The sequence below is a fragment of the Erpetoichthys calabaricus genome, chromosome 12, assembly GCF_900747795.2.
Source record: "Erpetoichthys calabaricus chromosome 12, fErpCal1.3, whole genome shotgun sequence".
Taxonomy (NCBI): Eukaryota; Metazoa; Chordata; class Cladistia; order Polypteriformes; family Polypteridae; genus Erpetoichthys; species Erpetoichthys calabaricus.
The window spans coordinates 141,132,236-141,151,221 of NC_041405.2; the positions used below are offsets into that span (position 1 = coordinate 141,132,236).

The window sequence follows — 18,986 nt, forward strand, 5'->3', positions numbered from 1 at the left end:
CTCGGACTCAAAGCCAATGTCCGATTATATTGTTTTATATTATTTTCGCATACTAGTGATGTTCGGTCTCTACACAAGAATAACACGAACAACAACAACGATGATGATGCCAATAATAAGAATCCTCAAAGTGAAGCATAGAAGAGACAGACATGGGGAAATAAAATGAAACCATCAAAACGGCAACAGGACTAGTGAATCGCTTAAAGCCAAATTTTAACCCAAACTATGCTCGTCTCTCAAATGGTCAGACATTAAAACTTGTGTTTAAACTTAGCAAATGCCGTCCTCTCTTGCTCACCACCATTTTGTGAGATTACTTGAGGGCACGCTCCAGCAGTTGTGCGTTTGTTTTGGTTAGTAGATTGCATTATTTGCATATACGAGCATAAGTAAAATAGGAATTGTGGGTAAAGATTCCTATTTAAAGTTAATCATTATATTCTCAGTTTCCCTATATGCCGCCATTATGTTATGTTTTCAGTTTATTTTACTAATTTAAATGACATTTACATGTTAGTCTTAGTTTTATATATATATATATATATATATATAGAGAGAGAGAGAGAGAGAGAGAGAGAGAGAGAGAGAGAGAGAGAGATAGATAGATAGATAGATAGATAGATAGATAGATAGATAGATAGATAGATAGATAGATAGATAGATAGATACTTTATTAATCCCAGGGGGAAATTCACATATTCCAGCAGCAAAAATATTAAATTAAAGAGTAATAAAAAATGCAGATAAAAAAACAGACAATAACTTGAATAATGTTCAACGTTTACCCCCCGCTGGTGGAATTGAAGAGTCGCATAGTTTGGGGGAGGAATGATCTTCTCAGTCTGTCAGTGGAGCAGGACAGTGACAGCAGTCTGTCACTGAAACTGCTCCTCTGTCTGGAGATGACACTGTTTAATATATATACTGTATATATAATGTGTGTGTGTTCTTTAAAAAAGCTAAGACTAACATATATATATAATATATAAATATATATGTTTTTAAAAAAGCTCAGACTAACATATATATATCATCCAGCCTAACCTAACTACAGGGTCACGGGGTCTTCTGGAGCCAATCCCAGCCAACACAGGGCGCAAGGCAGGAAACAAACCCAGCCCACCGCAGGGCACACACACACACAGCCACACACTAGGGACAATTTAGGATCGCCAATCCACCTAACCTGCATGTCTTTGGACTGTGGGAGGAAACCCACGTAGATACGGGGAGAACATGCAAACTCCACACAGGGAGGACTTTGGAAAGGAACCCAGGTCTCCTAACTGCGAGGCAGCAGCGCTACCACTGCGTATATATATATATATATATATGTAAAATGGTGGAATTTATATATATACTGTATATATATATATATATATATATATATATATATATATATATATATATATAAATTCCACCATTTTACATATATATAATTTTTTTTGCATTTTAAGTGTTTTTTTCAAAGTATTTGTTAGAGAAACATTATAAACATACAAAAAGACAGTGCTACAACTTCTCTACGTTTTTCTACCGAGATCTGTTTTTCTGTTCCTGTCTATGTTTTTTCCTCACAATCATGTATTTCTTTTAGCATAGTTATTGAACTACATTTTCTTGTGTACATAAATATATTATTTTGTACATCTTAACAAAAACTTATCAGCTCTGCGCATCTCTAAAATGTAATTACCGGTACTAGTCTATGCATAACCAGATTAACTTGGTGATTGTGATTGGTGACATGTGCCTTGACGTCACATCCTGCATAGTGCACGCGCCTCAATGTCAGTCAGTCATGTGCTGATAGGAAAAGAGGTCATTAAATATCAACTGCTACAGTTGGAAACAACAACTGAAACATGTCATCGGGGACGTTAAAGGAGGACGGTGCCATAAACAATGTTCTAATAAACAGAAAAAGTACAAACAGTAAAAATTCAAGTTAAAGTTGTTGATTTGACGAGTCCTGTTCAATGTTTTGCTCCCAAGCTTGAATTTGACATTTCCTTCTCATCAGAGTTTTTTGACACATTTCATGTGCTGCTGTTGTATTTAATTAGAAAACTCCTTGTCTATCTTATTAAACATGTCTATGTTTTTCTGTGTTTATTTGGTCACATGGTCTATGTTTTTCCTAAACGTTAGAGTGGCAGCACTGCATAATACAACCCGTGTCCTATACTAACTTTCTTAATGCCACCCTTCATGAGCGTCATTTTCCGAGGCCGTCCTGTAAACGGACATTGCTGTATCTCTCAAATTGTGCATGAATTCGAGGTCCTAAATACTTCGCTGTCTACAGGTCTAGTTGTGGTAATTCCTCTCAAAGGAAAGGGGGTGCCCAGGTGCCATTTACAACTTCGCTTAGGCCAGCAAAAGTCGTAGACCCGGCTCTGGATGACGTCGCTCCTGCCCGTACTTAGGACAAAATGCTTCCCCCCACACTCCGTCTCTAAGTTGGGCAAACGCCGACTGTATTAAGCTTTGGCCAAGTATAGCGCTCCTCCGACTGTTATATTATTGTGAGTGTTAAGCTGATACTAAACAGAAGCTAAAATGTAATCTACCTTTAGTGTTTCTGATTCTTTGTTCCTTTTAGAATTACCGCCGTACCGCTAGGGAAATATATACAGTATACAGTATTGGTTTAGTAAAGGCTGCAGTCTCTAACAAGCCTTTTCCCAGGGAGTGTGCGCCCCCTGCTGGATACAGCGAGATGCAGCCCAGAGACACCCACGCTATGGCAGAATGGGCATTTTTCTTTAACTTTGTTGGACTTAGCAAATTTTGAATGCCATGTGACTCTTAGCAGATGTCTTTCTCTTAATTTTTTGTTTTTTATTGTAGCGTTTTTTGGAATGCAGAGTATTGCAAACTCTACAGTACATCTTGCCCTTGCAGTGATTTTCTTTCTGATTTATAATCAAACATTTTTGCTAAACAATACGCGTTTCTTTACTCACGTCTTTTATTGCAGTTGGTTTCCTCTACCATACTGTAACTCAACATGCAAAAGAGCTCCTCCACCTGAGACAATGTTCTGCAATGCCATGAACCCCTTTGGGCTGGCAGTGTTTTCATCTGCTGATGTCGTGTGTGGTGAGCGCTCAGTGGAGTTTATACATAAGTACTCAGACCCCCTGACTTTCTGCACACTTTACTGTGTTGTAATTTTCTTTTCAAGCAGATTCATTTTACCAATTTTGCCCATCAACATTCACTCAATATCCCATAATGACAAAGTGAAAATGTGCTTGCAGAAAGGTCTGCAAGTTTATTAAAAATCCAAAACTGACATCTCTCCTTTCTCCGTGTGTTCAGACCCCTTTGCTGTGGCACCCCAAATTGTGCTCAGGTGTCTCCAGTTTGCTTTAATTCTCCTTGAGATGTATCCAGAACTGAACTGGGGTCCACCAGAGTCAAACTGAACTGACTGGACATCATTTAGAAAGGGACACACCTGCATACAGAAGGTCCAAAATTCACTTGTCAGCACTAAAAACCAAACCATGGGGTCCAAGGAACCCTATGTAGACCTCTGTGATCTAATTGGGGTGAGGTGTAGATTCAGGGCAAGGGGATAACATCATTTCTAAACCTTTGAGTTCTCCCAGGAGCACAGTGGCCTTAATAATTGTGAAATGGGAAAAGTTTGGAACCACCAGGGCTCTTCCTAGAGTCGGCCTTCTGGCAAAAATACAATACAATACAATTTATTTTTGTATAGCCCAAAATCACACAAGATGTGCCACAATGGGCTTTAACAGGCCCTGCCTCTTGACAGCCCCCCAGCCTTGACTCTCTAAGAAGACAAGGAAAAGCTCCCAAAAAAACCTTGTAGGGAAAAAAATGGAAGAAACCTTGGAAAAGGCAGTTCAAAGAGAGACCCCTTTCCAGGTAGGTTGGGCATGCAGTGGGTGTCAAAAAGAAGGGAGTTAATACAATACAATACACAGAACAGAACAAAACAAATCCTCAATACAGTATAAAAATAAAAAAGTACGGACCAGAATTTAACAGTAGATAATATCACATAATATGATTTGGATTTGTTCAGAGTCCTGGAGACCTCAACCATCAAGCTGCCTCCCCCATTTGGCCATTCAACAGTTGAAATCCCTCTACATGATGATTCCTGCGATCCTCCATCAGAGATGACTTTACCTTAGGCAGGCAAAACAACTTGGCAGGTGGGCAGTGGCACCAAGTGCCACATTTGAGTACCAAGAAGAGAAACAGAATAGGTGAGGGTTAGTAACAAATTATAACTATCATGTTACTTATGTTTTAGTGCTAATGACTAACAACAGAGATGTAGTCTGTATAGTTAATCAGCAGCTCTAGTCAGGGTGTGCTAAACTGAAGTAGTGAGTCTTCAGCCGGGATTTAAACGCTGAGATTGAAGGGGCATCTCTTATAGTAGCAGGCAGACCACTCCACAGTTTAGGGGCCCTGTAACTAAAAGCTCGACCTCCCATTGTTAATTTATTAATCCTTGGAATCATAAGCAGACCGGCATCTTGAGATCTTAATGTGCGCTCAGGTTTGTAAGTCATGATAAGTTCAGACAAGTAAGCTGGACCTTGGCCATTTAAAGCTTTATATGTTAAAAGAAAGATTTTGAAATCTGCCCTAAACTTAACCGGGAGCCAGTGTAAGGATTTAAGAACTGGAGTTATGTGTTCGTATTTTCTTGTTCTTGTAATAATTCTTGCAGCAGCATTTTGGATTAACTGGAGGCTGTATAAAGAACAGTTTGAACATCCAGTGAACACCGCATTGCAGTAGTCAATCCTACTAGAGATAAATGCATGAATTAATTTCTCAGAATCCTGTTTATTTAGAAAGCGCCTTAATTTCCCAACATTTTTAAGATGGAAGAAATATGATTTGGACAACTTTGTGATATGTGCTTTAAATGACATGCTAAGAGTCAAAGATAACTCCTAGATTGTGGGCTAATTCAGTAAAATTAATGATGATTCCAACTGAGTTAAATGATGACAAAATATTGTTGTGGTCAGTATCATTCCCTCCAATAACATCTCTGTTTTATCTGTATTTAAAGACGAGTAGTTCTCACCTATCCACTCCTTTAATTCACTAACACAACTAATTAAAGACAACATCGGAGAAACTTCATTTGATCTAAATGAAAGGTATAACTGAATAACCAGAGAAGGTTGACCTTAGTCAGGGAGGTGAGCAAGAACCCAATGGTCACTCTGAAAGAGCTTCTGAAGTCCTCTGCCGAGATAGGAGAAGCTGTCAGAAGATCGACTATCTGAGTAGCACTCCATCAGTCAGGCGTTTGTAGTAAAGTGGCTCGACAGAAGACACCTTTGAGTAAAACACATATGACAGTTTACAGGACTGTGACAGCGTGACGAAAAAGACTCCCTGGTCCAAGGAGACAAAAATGGAATTCTTTGGGCAGAACTGTCTGTCAAAGACCAGACGCTGATCATCACCTGCCAAATACAATCCCTACAGTGAAGCAAGGTGGTGGCAGCATCAAGCTATGGGGGTGAATAGGGACAGAGGGACTGGTCAGAATAAAGGGAAGGATGACTGCAGTTAAATACAGAGAGGTCCTGGAAGAAAACCTGCTCCAGAGTGCATGCAACATCAGACAGGGGTGATGTCTCAACTTACAGCACGACAATGATCTGAAGCACACAACCATGACAACACTCGAGTGACTTTAGGACAAGCGTCTGAATGTCCTTGAGTGGCCCTGCCAAAGCCCAGACTTAAGCCCCATCTGTGGACCGCCTTGAAGATGGCAGCTTACAGACGCTCCCCATCCAGGCTAATGAAGCTTGAGAGGGTCTGCCTGGAAGAATGGGAGAAGCTCATCAAATCCAGGGGTGCAAAGCTCATGGAGATTACCAAGAAGACTGACAACTGAAACTGATGCCAAAGGGGCTTCTATAAAGTGCTGAACTAAGGATCTGACTACTTCAATAGATGACATATTTCAGTTTTTGATTTTTAATAAATCTGAAAACATTCCTAAAAAACATGTTTTCAGTTTGTTGTTATGGGTTATTTAGTGAAGATTAATAGATGTAAACAACAATTCACTCATTTAAAATGCAATCTACAACACAATAAAATGGACAGAAAGTGATGGTGGGGGTTTGAATTCTTTTGATTCCACTGCTGAGTTTTGATCCCATTGTTTAGTTTTGCCTGACCAATCAGAGGTTTTGTGAATGTAGTGTGGCGATTTGGTTTTGTGTTTAGAGTTTAAGTGTCTTAGCAATTATGAAATATTGTAATGCAGAGATTGTGTTTGGTTATTTATGTATGCGTTCACTACGCCGTTTTTTTGCAAAGCGTAAACCGCGCTGACCTCACGAGTCAAGCGAATTTCGTGTGAATTTTGCTTTTCTCTCCATTTAGCGGCAACACAGCGCCCTCTCCCGGTGGCCACGAATTCTAAACCAAAAACAGAAAGTCTACTTGAACGAAAAAGAAATTTAGTTGTTACGGAAACGAAAGCGTTAAACAGTCTGGACCCGTCAGCCAATCCGCTTTGCATGCTTGAAAGCCCAGCGGTGAATTGTGGAACTGCAAGCAGAGAGTGGCGCTTACAGGGCCGCGTCTCCCCAAAAGATTGAGGCATTGGCGTAGCATTGTCTTCGTGAGGTGGAATCACTTAAATTCATATATATGTGTGGTCCTTCTTTTTACTGAAAAAGAAATTACTAAAAAAAATATTACGTGGATTGACACCTAGTCCAGTTTTGTTTCCAGCGTCGCGTTCAGTGCTATCTGTAGCGTCATCAACTTATCGAATCCCCTGTCTTGACACGCGGGTTAGAAAATACATGGATGAGTGTGTAACTGCAAAATAAATCAGAAATTAACAGGTATATCATAAACTATCATTTCAAACAATTTAGACACGCTATCAAACTGCTTTATAAGCATTGTAAAATCAATGACGTAACGTGGTTCTATGGTGTAATGGTTAGCACTCTGGACTTTGAATCCAGCGATCCGAGTTCAAATCTCGGTAGAACCTGATACGTTTTTCCCTCTCCTTAGTATTAAGCCTCTTTTAAATAATATTTTTTAGTTTATCGTCAATACACCTTAAATTTTCCTTTTAAAGGCCTCCAGATTTTTCCAACTTTATTTACAACCTTACAGCAAATCCAATGACATTTGCTATCTGCTGTTTCCGTAACGTGAACTCCACAATGGAAATGAAGTAAGAGGCCGCCTGCGATGTTCTTCCTGCTGCGGTTCATCACGTCTCGTGTCCCTAAACCCTGTTTTAATACCACTGCTGCTTATCACTTGACAGCACATTTTCTCAAAAGTTTTGCGTCTTGGAAAAATTTTAGTATTTATAGACAAGGTCACACTGAGCACCAATATCATTTCAGATTCATTTACCACGTAGGAATTTGGAGAAACGTGAAATTAATTTAGCATGTTGTATCGCTTAATGATGCTGACATATTGTAGTTAGTTTAACTGAGCTCAATTCTTTTGCTGCTGATTTTCGTTTGTACTCCACATCTGATGCTCCTCTCCAATAACAGTTGGCCAGCACTGAAGGATTCCACGTACCCTGATCCCACAATGTCCTGGCGAAACCTTTTACCATCTGCTCCAAGGTTAGCAGGGAAGAGGTCCAAGTGTAAATGCACAAAATGAATCTTAGGGGACATGTTGCACTGCATGGTTTTGTATGCTTGATGCATCCTGTAAACCGGCTGGATGTAGTTTGGTTCTCCATAGGTGAGTTCCCAAGGAATTTTTTCAGCAACCAGGGCTTACCTGTGGTCTGAATGTGGACCCCAATGCCCCAGGACAGTGATGAGACTGTAGAAATGGTGCCTTCCTTAGGATGAGATGTAAATCTGAGGTCCTGACTCTCTCTGGCTGTTAAAGATCCCTGGGTAGCCTTTGTAAAGAGTAGGGTGTATCCCGATGTCCAGACTAAGGTGCCCACCATGGCCTGGTCATTCTGGCCCCTTAATCACCTCCTGTCTCTAATTGGCTATCACTTCACCTTCTAATAGTTAATGTGTGTGGTGAGCATCCATATTACTAACCGAGAATGGTAAACCGGATGGCATGGATGCAGGTACACGGCGATGGGACCATGAGACATACTGCGCAGGCGCGTACAGTGCGCGTCTCATAAACCACAAGCGAAGTCGTATCCACCATGAACGAAGGAGTCACGGCCCAAAAACGAAAGAGCTCAACTGACGTGAATGAGAAATGAAGCAACAAGGCGCCCATAGCTAACGACTAACGACACAGCCATACAAAAAAGAGGATTCTGCGCTGCAGCCCAGATTCAAACGGAAGAGGCTACGGAGGCCCCACAGGTCCACAAAGATATTACGGAAGGTGCGGGAAAGTACGAAAGGCAAAGGCGCCTACACAGCATAGTGAAACCCGACATAGTACGGAAGGCGCAGGCGTCACCGCCATATTGTGAGTGGCAGTACTGCGGAGTGAAGTTAGGAATAATGTGCTACTTGGGATTATACAAACTGCTGAACGCTTTACACCAAATTCAAACACAATACAGCTCAACGATACAAACACGAGCCCACCTGGATAAGATCAATGAACGCAGGCGCCTACAACACGCGTCTGAAACTGCGGAAGCAAAGCAGGCACGGGTTCAAAACGAATGAGCTCGACTGATGGATATACAAACACGAGCCCGCCTGGATAAAATCAATGAACGCAGGCGCCTACAACGCGCGTCTGAAATGCCGTGGGCAAAGCGGGCACGGCTCCAAAACGAATGAGCTCGACTAGTGTATTTCAGGATACCGAACGCCAGGGGTAGGCGAGCGAAGCGAGCAGGGGGCGGAGCATCCTTGTACTGCTACTAAAATGGCTGCCGTCACATCATCCTGGTGGGTGCTACACATTAGTGGTGGCTGAAGTGGCCCCTCACTCACAATGAAAAGTACTTTGAGCAGTGAGAAAACGCTATATAAACATAAAGAATTATTATTATTATTATTAATTGAAGGCCTCAAAGTCTTCTCACTGACTCCAAATCACACCACCACAAACCTCATCCCAGTACTGTATATTCCAGTGCCTGGACAGATTATGATGTCTAAGAATCTCTTGCCTTGGCGTATATTTGACAAAAGCCAAGAAATTACTGAGGTCAACCACACTTCCATCATGACACCATTATATTATGCAAGCTAATGGTGAGAAAATCATTTCATGCCAAATACTAATCTGTAGTGCTGAATGTAGCGATTCTCTCTAACTTGTTTTTAAGGTTAGCGATCACATTTGACAGATTGTGAATTAAGGAGGTTCATCTCCATTCGTCACTTTCGGAAACAGAACAAGATGCAACATTAAAAAGCAATCCTGCATGAAGTTAAACAACTCTGGCTAGAAACACTCCAAAAAGGAGGCCTTCAGCAAATGGTGGTTGTGGGGTATTTATCCAAATTACAGGACCATCAGCCGCTATAGATAGATAGATAGATAGATAGATAGATAGATAGATAGATAGATAGATAGATAGATAGATAGATAGATAGATAGATAGATAGATAGATAGATAGATAGTGTGGGAAACAGCCTGGACACAGACAGGCAGACATTGTTTTGTCACTCAACACACATTTATTATACAACTATTATTTACAAGTTCGAGTGCACCACAACCCACAGACTCCCCCAAAGTCCAGGCCAATACCACAACGCCTTTCCTTCCAGATCTTGTCCTCTTCCACCCGACTCCAGCCTCAAATGAAGGGAGGCGGCCCCTTTTATTCATACCCGGATGTGCTCCAGGTGTGCATCGGCAATCTTCCTCCCGACACGCCCCAGTGTGGCGAAAGTGCCGGCTGTCTCCCCGGATGCACTCCGGGTGTTCCCACTCTTCTTCCCCCCAGCACCTTCTGGTGTGGCAGAAGTGCTGGGGTCCAGGGTCCATCAGGCACGGGGACACTCCCTGGCGGTGGCCACGGGCCCCTACAGGGTTGAGCTTCTAAGCCCTGTACCCATGGCCCCCAATACAACCAGAGCGGTCGCCCCCTCGTGGTCTGGAGGAGGCATGAGCCCTCCTCCTGCCTCCCCGGGCATCCCGGCCAGGTAGGAACCCCAGCCAGGTGCCACAATAGATAGATAGATAGATAGATAGATAGATAGATAGATAGATAGATAGATAGATAGATAGATAGATAGATAGATAGATAGATAGATAGATAGATAGATAGATAGATAGATAGATAGATAGATAGATACTTTATTAATCCCAAGGGGAAATTCACATACTCCAGCAGCAGCATACTGATAAAGAAACTATTAAAGAGTGATAACAATGCAGGTATATTGCTCTCCCTGTGCATGCTGGGAAGGTTTTCCTCTTCCAAAGAGAAGGACGCTTATCATCCTTCCTCCCGTATTATTTTATTTTTTGGAGCAGTGTCAGTTGAAAATGCAAACCCGATCTACCCCTGCAGACGAGCGAGGTCCCTCTCGGACCCTCTCTGTCTGCTCACAACTCCATAGCAGCTGACCAAGTTAAAAAAAAAAAGTGTCATGTCACTTGTGATTGGGTCGACTAAAGAAGCAGCAGCAGTCATTGTGACCGACCATCAAACCCCCTAATCTCACACCAGCAAGAGCGGCGTTTGGGGGTGGTAAGTGGGGGCGACCACCCCAGGCCCCGCACCTAAGGGGGCCCCATTTTTGAGCTCCACATGTGCCGTTTGAGCAGGTTTGTCAAGTTATATTCTCCAGCATATATATGTTTATATTTATATATATGAGTTGCTTCTAAGAGGAACCCTTTTAAAATCCCTCTTCAAGGTCTCATTCCGTACATGTACGTCTTTGAAAACATTCCATAGTCAGAATATTGATGCACAGAAACACATATCACTAATGCTAACCGGCTGACATGACATCAATCTGAGTCATGACTACGACATCCTGCATATCGAGACTCAGAATATACCTGCAATTTGGGTACGTTTTCTAGAAGATGGCCCTGCTAATTTCCGCACGACATACATCAAATTTTGCACTGTTCTGGTATTATCATGAATTATGAATTGCACTTTTTAAATAGATCATTAGGGGGGCTTTGTGCTCGCTTAGCTCGCCATCCCCCCGTCCTGCGCTACATGATAGCCTCTTTGCGGTTCTGCCACTCGCGTATGGGGATGCGGATGTACAATTTAAACAGATTGTTATTTTCATGGGAATTGTTACATATTGTGAGAAGCAGCCCGGACACAGACAGACGGACATCGATATGTCACCCAACACACGCTTATTATTTACACTATTTACAAAAGTCACTGCACAAACCCAGTGCCTCCAGTACCAGTCCTCCAAAGTCCAGGCCTCTCCTTCCAGTGCCTTCCTTCTTCAGGCCGCCTCCACTCCTCACCTCCGAGACTTACGTCCACCTCCACCCAACTCCAGTCATCGTTTGCCCCTTTTATACACGCCCGGATAGGCTCCAGGTGCTTCCCGACACTCCTCTGTGGACACTTCCCTGTGTGGCAGAAGTGCCAGCTGTGCTCCCGGAAGCCTTCCGGGTGTCCCCAGTCTTCTTCCCCCCAGCACTACCTGGTGTGGTGGAAGTGCTGAGGTCCAGGGCTCTCCAGGCACTGGGGTGCCTCCTGGCGGTGACCACGGGTCCCAAGCTTCCAAGCTCTGTACCCGTGGCCCTCAAAGGAACCAGGGCAGTCGCCCCCTCGTGGTCCGGAGGAGGCATGAGCCCTCTACAAAACAGGAACTTCTCCCTGCAGTGCCCTCTGGCAGCACCCAAGGACCCCAACATGGTTGTTCCTCAGGACTACAAATCCCATGGATCCTTGCAGCTGTCCATACTGGGTCTACGCCAGAGGAGCACTGCCATCTATTGTACTGAGAGAGAAATTGTTTAGGATAGACAACAACTCTTTGTCCATCCACTGTGGCTTCCCGACCAGGAAAAACCCCATCAAGCAACATGGCTGGGATGCCTGTCCATCCGCTTTTGCACCTACAGATGAAACGTGTCATTTTGTAGAATATGAAGTGGTGCATCATTTTCATGGGCTCTTCTGCTTCTCAGGCGATAGGTATTGTGCTCACAGATCCGTGTTTGCTAAATAAATCACATCAGTTTCACAAATGTTGCCGTACACCAGCTCATCTATTGTGGACCCGCCATGATGATTTTTCCTAGGAAATAAATTATTTTTCCCCAGTGAAAGAAGTCCAGAATATGGCCACGAGTATTTATTATTATTTCTGGTTGGCTTGAAAGTTTGCTCTGTGAAAAACTAACTGAAGACTGAAACAAAGAAATGACTCATCTCCTCATTCGGCACAAAGCAAATGGACTATGAGTGCATAAGTGGTATCAAATTGCTGGAGATCATAAGATGAATGCGTTATGCCAAGGATGTGAACAAGCAGATCCCACTAAATTCCTGCAGTAATTGAACTGGGCTGTACATATGAAAACCACTGCTGTCTCAGTTCATGGAAAACAAAGTAAAACCCTACAGTGGTCAAGAAAAATTAAGTGAACCCTTTGGAACGATCTGGTTTTCTACATAAATTGGTCATAAAATGTGCTCTGATCTTCATCCAAGTCAAAAGTCGACAAACCCAATATGCTTAAGCTAATAACACACACACAATTATAATCTTTCATGTCTTTATTGAACACACCCATCAAACATTCGCAATGTGCTGTTGAAAAATATAGGTGGACTTTGGATTTAATAACTGCTCAGACCTCTATTGGCAGCAGAAACCTCTAACAAGTTCTTCCGACCAGAGCTGCACAACACTGAGGAGGATTTTTTGACCATCATAATTTGAGAACTGCTTCAGTTCGGCCATTTTCTTAGGATGTCTGGTGTGAACAGCTCTCCTGAGGTCATTCCACAGCATCTCTGGTTGGGTTAAGGCTTGAGATCCAGCTGAACCGCTCCAAAACCAATAATCTCTAACAAGTTTGTCCAATCAGATTGGCATAACGTTTAAGAGGATTTTTGACCATTCTTCCTTTGAGATTGGCTTCAGCTCAGCCATTTTCTCAGGCTGTCTGTTATGAATGGCTCTCTTGAGGTCACTCCACGGCATATCTACTGTATCGGGTTAAGGTCTGGGCTCCAACTGAGCCACTCCAAGAGGCAGATTTTCTTTTTTTTTAAAGCCATTCGATAGTAGATTTACTTTGATGTCTACAGTATGGTCATTGTCCTGCAGCATCACCCAACTTCTACTGAGCTTCAGCTGGCTAACAGATACCTTAACATTATCCTGTCCAAAACCTCAATAGACCTGGGAATTCATTGTCCCCTTGATGATGGTAAGCTGTCTGTTGTGATACTGGGGAGTCCCAAAAGCACTTTTCAAAAGTTGCCCACTAGTCAAAAACCCCGACTAGAAACCCAAAGGGCTGAGAACAAATCTTTTTTAAAAATGAAAGGTTTATTTTCAAAAGGCTCTGCAATTCACAAAGCTCCAAATCGTGGTCATTAAACAGAGCAGAGGATCACTCACTCGACGTTTTAGAAAAGGAGTGGAAGGCAGCCATGCACAGAATTCACTCGAGCTCCATATGCACAAAGAATACAATTATTCAACTTTAAATTATTTATCGAGTGCATCTCTCTCATTTAAAATGTCCAAAATGTTTCCAGGGCAAGATCCAACATGCGAACGTTGCAATCGAGCTCTGGTCTCACTGGGTCACATGTTTTGGGCCCTGTACCAAATTAACATCATGCTGGACCAAAATCTTTATATGCCCCTCAGACAGCCTCCATGTGTTTGGTGGGCTTACAGAGGGGCTTAAAGTGGAGAAGGACAAACAAACTGTAATGGCCTTTTCTTCACTATTGGCACGTAGACTTATCTTGCTCAACTGGAAGAATCCTAACTCTCCTCTTTTAGGTTAGTGGGTAACTGATGTTATTTACTATTTGAAATTGGGAAAAATCAAATTTGTACTTACAGGATCTGTTCAAAATTTTTCAAAACCTGGCAGGATCTACTCAATAACATTTTAGAAGAAGCATTTAAACTGAGAAGGCGGATTCTCTTCCCTTTTTTTGATTATATTTATTTTTATTTATTAATTTTTTAATTTATTTACTTGTTTTTCCTACTATTAAAGTGTTACTCTGTTGGCCTAGCTCTCTTTCTCGTGGGTGCAGGTTGATTTGATTCGAATCTAGTTTTGAAAAACTTGACTTGCTTGCATGGAATGCCATTTGATTTTGATACATTCAATAAAATGTTTAAAAAACAGAGCAGACGTTCAAAAAAATCAGTAAACACAGTTCCAAAACAGAATCCAAAACCTTGTCGGAAAAAGAGAGCACAGGGTCGAAAATCTGGGGACTCACTAAACAATAGCGATAGCAAAAGGCACAGTACCACTCCACTTCCTAGCGCATTCGTGAGGAACTCCATAAATAGGATGGAGGGTCGATCCTGGAGGTGATTGGCAGGTGGCCCTGCCCCTTGAGGACCACCCACAAAACACATGGGACATACAAATAAACACAAAGAAAAATGTACATAATAAATAAAAGAAAAATTAATACAAATAAATGATATAAAATTAGACCCGAGACATGTCATTGAACCCCAGCCCCATGAAGCTGTCCAGGCCCAGAGTCAGAAAAGCAGCCCTACATTATGATGCTCCTTTCATTGTACTTTGTAGCAGCACCACTTAAAATGTCCTACATCTCCCAGCGGCTCCAGCGGTATACCATTATTGGACAGCTTCGGAGGGTGCAGGGGCTGCTGGGAAGAAGATTGAGCAGGCTTAAAAAATGCTGTGAGGATTGCGATCATCCATCTGTTTGTTAACACGCCTCATACACACAATTGGATTACATCTTGACCGCCTTGGGTTACAGTTTCAGTCTGGCTGTCCTGTGCCTGCCTGTCCATGTAACTTCATACTGAGTGGATATGTCTTTGCCTGCCAGAACGCTCTCAGTCACTTCAAACCCCACACTTCATCAGGAAACTGGTAGGACAAAACTTTACATTGCTTTCAAAAAGCTCTTCAGAGGGTTTTTCATTCACACATCCATCATCAATTGCCCCTGCTATCCTGGACTGTTTTGGACATTGTTGTCAGTGTTTATTGTTTGCTGTTAGTGTTGTAATTTATTATCGCCATCAGGGAAGCTGGGCAGGGCCTTTGCACATGTGCTTTTTGTTAGATTAATGAAATAATAAAAAAAGAACCCACAATATATTTCCATGTTATTTATCTATTCATCTTAGTGTGAGTGTGTGTGTGCCGGGTCAAGGCTGGGTATGTTCCCACAATAAAATAAAGAAAATCATCATCTTCAGACGGTGTGACTCTTAGTGCCCCCACGACCGCTACAACTTCACCCCAAGGATGATGTTTTCATGTTGGTATCGATGTCTTTTTTGTCCCATAGGTATTTCTGCACACCCCTCCTAAACAATTCAACCTTAGTTTCATCAGTCCACTAAACATTTGCCCAATGGCATTGTGGATTGTTAGCACTGTCTTTGGCAAACTTTCGGTGTGGAATGATGCTTTTACTGGAACACATTCACTGGTTTGCCTGACAGTTTCCACTCCGTTTTTGGATTTTTCCTTTTGGACAGTTTTTTTGAGACTTGGTTGCTTTGAATTTCCCTTCAGGTAACTCCCTTTTCTTGTTCTTTTGTGCATTTCTATTTTATTCTATTCTGTGAATCGAAACCCAGATTTATAAGTGTTCTTTATTTTTCACAGTCTTTCCCCCTTCAGAGGTGCTTTAGGATATTTTGAGTCATTAAAAGCACTTTGAACATTTAAAATCCAGTTTCCCCATTTTAGGCATCCTTATGCCAAAGCCTGCATGTAGCTGCCAAAGCCTGTTGAACTTTAAAATCCAGTTTCCCCATTTTAGGCATCCTTATGCCAAAACCTGCATGTAGCATTTGAGGGTTTAGCTTGATTAGGTTGAGCCTCTTCTGGGCTGGTCAGTGAAGGTCCTGGCCTGCGTTTAGGTCTTGTGAGGTCTTTTCCGGGAAGGCCTGGGCAGTGAAGCGTTTCAAAGGCCTCACCACCCCTTTCACCAAGCAGAAGACTCCACATCATTGCAATGTCCTTTGGGTCAGTTTTGGCCCACTACATACTTACTTCATTTAGGGTTTGTCTACAACCCACACAGTCATCCAAAATGGTAGGATTTCAGATCAGAAATGTAAGGAGCTTTTAGTGAAGCAACCTAACTTTACAAAAATCCAAACATATTTTTGTATTAAAACTTTCAGATCTTGCAAATTACTCAAAAAGAAACAATAGTGAACAAAAATTCATAGAATATTTAATAGGCCAATGGTGTCCTGGCACTTTTTTTCTCTCCCTGGAGTGTGGTAAAAAGAGAAAATAAAATATGGGCACAGAGATGAAGAAGATGTACAATGAAATCTGTGTCCAGGGCACTCTTCACGGATTCTCCCAGTGGGAAATTCATGGATTGGCGAATGAAAAGTCGGATGTTAAACATCCCACCATTCAAATTCATGAGTTTTTAAAATCAAGAGAGGCATCCAATTGCAAAGATCTGCGAACATCAGTTTAAGAACAAATTAGTTGTAAGATTCCATCAACGGAGTCACCATCTCCATAGTCTTCAGGTCTGTTTTTGTACAAATTAAGTGGAATATTAAAACAATTTTCTTATTTAATAAAAAATCTCACAGTGGTTTGTCCGAGTCACCCATTACAACAGTTACTTTGGACCATACCAGGCTGCTACATGTCCACTTTATTTTCTGGATCCATACAATTTTCACTTTGTTGTATGGGAAAGGAGGGTTTGAAGAGATCTGAATAGCACAAAACCTGGGGAACAGCAATGGAGTTCACTTTTACTTATTGCTCCCACAGGACAATCCACACTTTCTGACTGTTCCATCACAGTGTTGCATCATTTGGCTGTGGCCACTCTTTGTTTCATCTTCCCTAACCAACTCTCTTCTATCCTGTGTCCTACAATGCAACAACCCCTACATTCTGAAGTCCTCGCTACCACCTTCTGGATTCTTCTATTGTCTAAAGCAGCGGTTCATAAACTTATTTAATCTGATGACCCAAATTGGAAAACTGATATCACATTGGGATCCAAGAAGATAATTACCACTGTGATTACTGTGCATAATCAAATAACAGTAAACGCCTGTGTTTCCATTCAAACATTTAAAAGATGAAAACATATTATTAATACAACAATTATTAGCATAAAACGCAAGGAATGGATTCTTGAAGTATATCACTACTTGTGTAAATGCTTAAAGAAAGTTTTAGTAAAGCAAAGAGAAATACATTTTTATAACAGGTGAAGCACGAGGATATGATGATTCATTTGGATTTTTCAACACTAATGAAAAGTAGAAATCTCTTTAATGTCAAAGTGAACACAGATCTCTGCACTGTGGTCTAAATTAATTATAAATGTCAAACTAAACACAATAAATCATATAAGTATTCATCCCCCTCGAGTCAGTATTTAGTAGATGGCAGCCATGACAGTCTGTGTGCTCAGGTCTCTTTCTTTTTCTCTATCAGCTCCGCACATCTCCGCCGTGCCATTTTTCCCCTTCTTTGTAAAACTGCTCAGGCTGAGTTGGGCAGGCCATCATGGAGATTGTGAGTGAAGAGCCGTTTTTCAATTTCCAGCCACAAATCCTCACTTGGACTGAGATCTGGAGTCTGACTCGGTCGCTCCAGGACATTCACATTGTTGTTTTGAAGTCATTCCTGCGTAGATTTGGCTCTCTGCTTGGGCTTGTTGTCTTGCTGGAAAATAAATCTTCTTTCAGGTTTTTCACGGATCTCATCAGGTGTTCTTGCAGGATTTCATTGTAACCCTCACAAGCCTTCCAGTGCCTGCTGCAGAGAAGCATCCCCAAAGCATGACGCTGCCAACTCTGTGTTAAAAAGCAGGGATGTTGTGTTTTAAATAATGTGCAATGTTTTCCAACACCCAACATGGCCTCCAAAAAGCTCAGGTTTGGTCTCATCAAGCCATGCACCTTCTTCCTGTTGAGCTCTGAGTCACTCATGTGCCTTCAGGCAAACTTCTAGTTGAGATGTCCCATCTTATTTTGTCGCTTTGCTGCTCTCCCATAAAGTTGCGACTGGTGAAGCGCCCGGGCACAGTTGTTGTCGACACAGTCTCTCCAATGTCAGTCACTGTAGCCTGTCACTCCCTCAGAGTTCTCTTGCTGGCCTTTGTCACTCATACTGTACACTTCTTATATGATCATTCAGTTTTTGTGGATGGGTTGCTCTAGCAGATTTCCATTTGTGCCATATTCTTTCCATTTCTTTATGATTAATTTAACTGACTATTTAGTGATATATGGGCAGAGTGGTGGCTCTGAGGCTAGGGATTTGCACTGGCAATCGGAAGGTGGCCAGTTTAAATTCTGTAAATGCCAAAAGAGACTCTACTCTGTTGGGAACTTGAGCAAGGCCCTTAACCCACAATTGCTCCGTCCTGGGTAGGAAGATAATCTGCATCCAGCCCTGTATATAGGCCTGAAAACCTGGGGGTTGGTGGCAGAATTGGCACTCCAGCCACCATAACAAACCTCACACTGTTCCAATCCACTCCATCACCACTTGGATTGTCATGTGGTTTATGTGGCGATATGCTGCATCAGTGCATGCTCCTAACCTCTCTCTCAGTGATTTGGATGTTTTATTGTCTCCATCTTCTACTTTTCAATCACCTTTACATGGTGTTGCTTGCTTTGTTCTTCTGTATTCATTGTGGAGGTTAGCCCACCATACTGACTCCCCACAATTTGGCCATTTCCCATTCAGGTGTATTTAGATGACAATCAAGGGGATCCCCAGACAGACGACCTCCATTGAACTCATTTTGGGATTTTGAAAACAATTGGCTGCCGCAGTGATGATTTAGGGGTGTCATATTAAAGGGTACTCTGCG

The 18,986-nt window shown here is 42.1% G+C and overlaps 1 protein-coding gene and 1 non-coding gene across 2 annotated transcripts in view; one reads left to right on the forward strand and one right to left on the reverse strand.

Moving 5' to 3' along the window:
* The window catches only part of ap3d1 (adaptor related protein complex 3 subunit delta 1), a 1,136,182-nt gene that overhangs the window by 72,639 nt on the left and 1,044,557 nt on the right, over positions 1-18,986 (reverse strand). The gene's annotated exons all lie outside the window — the stretch shown is intronic.
* trnaq-uug (transfer RNA glutamine (anticodon UUG)) lies at positions 6,971-7,042 on the forward strand. Its single transcript has one exon. It is a non-coding gene; the product is annotated as a tRNA-Gln (tRNA).